Source organism: Octopus bimaculoides, chromosome 17 (assembly GCF_001194135.2).
Source record: "Octopus bimaculoides isolate UCB-OBI-ISO-001 chromosome 17, ASM119413v2, whole genome shotgun sequence".
NCBI classification, from domain to species: Eukaryota; Metazoa; Mollusca; class Cephalopoda; order Octopoda; family Octopodidae; genus Octopus; species Octopus bimaculoides.
In genome coordinates this window covers 47,879,184-47,880,051 of record NC_068997.1, presented here as the reverse complement: position 1 = coordinate 47,880,051, position 868 = coordinate 47,879,184, and positions in this window count along the sequence as shown.

The window sequence follows — 868 nt, the reverse complement described above, 5'->3', positions numbered from 1 at the left end:
TTCATTCTACCTTAACGCTACTGTTAATGACAACGACATTTTGGCAGCTCCTAAGAGTGAATATGGCATATTTCAATAGTCCGGGAATTTCTTGGGACATAATAAAATTCTTCATGTCCTCCAGGTTTCAGATTCTATCCCACTGATTGGCACCTTGAGCGAGTGCCTTTTGCAATAACTTCGTGTTATCCAAAACCGAGTCAAATTTAGCTGACGGCAACTATAAACCCTGCAGGAAGTATTCTTGTACTTTGCTGAGTATCTGCCGTCCTCTCTAGTGCCACTCTTTCTGGTTCTTGGTTACCTTTAGTGGAGTTACCTTTGTTGCGAGCAATTATTCAGTGCTTGATCAACTTACGAAATTGAACAATTTGAACGTTTTTAATGGGCCGAAACATCCCCTGTTTGCGAACAGATTTCAATTTTTTAGTTTTACTATCTTCTTGGGTGGTATTTAATTTTTAAAAATTGCTCGTTACAATTCTAAGTTTTGAAGTGTTTATTTTCTTGAAAGCGATAAAAAAATCTTGCTTATTATAAATACCAAAATTATTGGCGTTTCATGCTTCGTTCTGCATGATTTTTTAAATTCCTGGTCAATAATTTTGACTTTCTGCAATTGTCAATTAATGAAGCTTTCATTAAACGCTCCAAAATTTCCAATGTAATGGAATTAGAGATTGCAATTCTAAATATTGCAACAGCTATCTCACGAAAGGGTATTTCTGAGAAAGCTTTTTTTTTTTCTTTTTTTTTTGTGGAATAGGGGTGAGATTTTAGTTTTCATTCTAAACTTTTTAAAACTTATAAATTAATGACAATGAAACTTTGACAGGACCTAAGAATGAATTATATATTGTACTTGAGT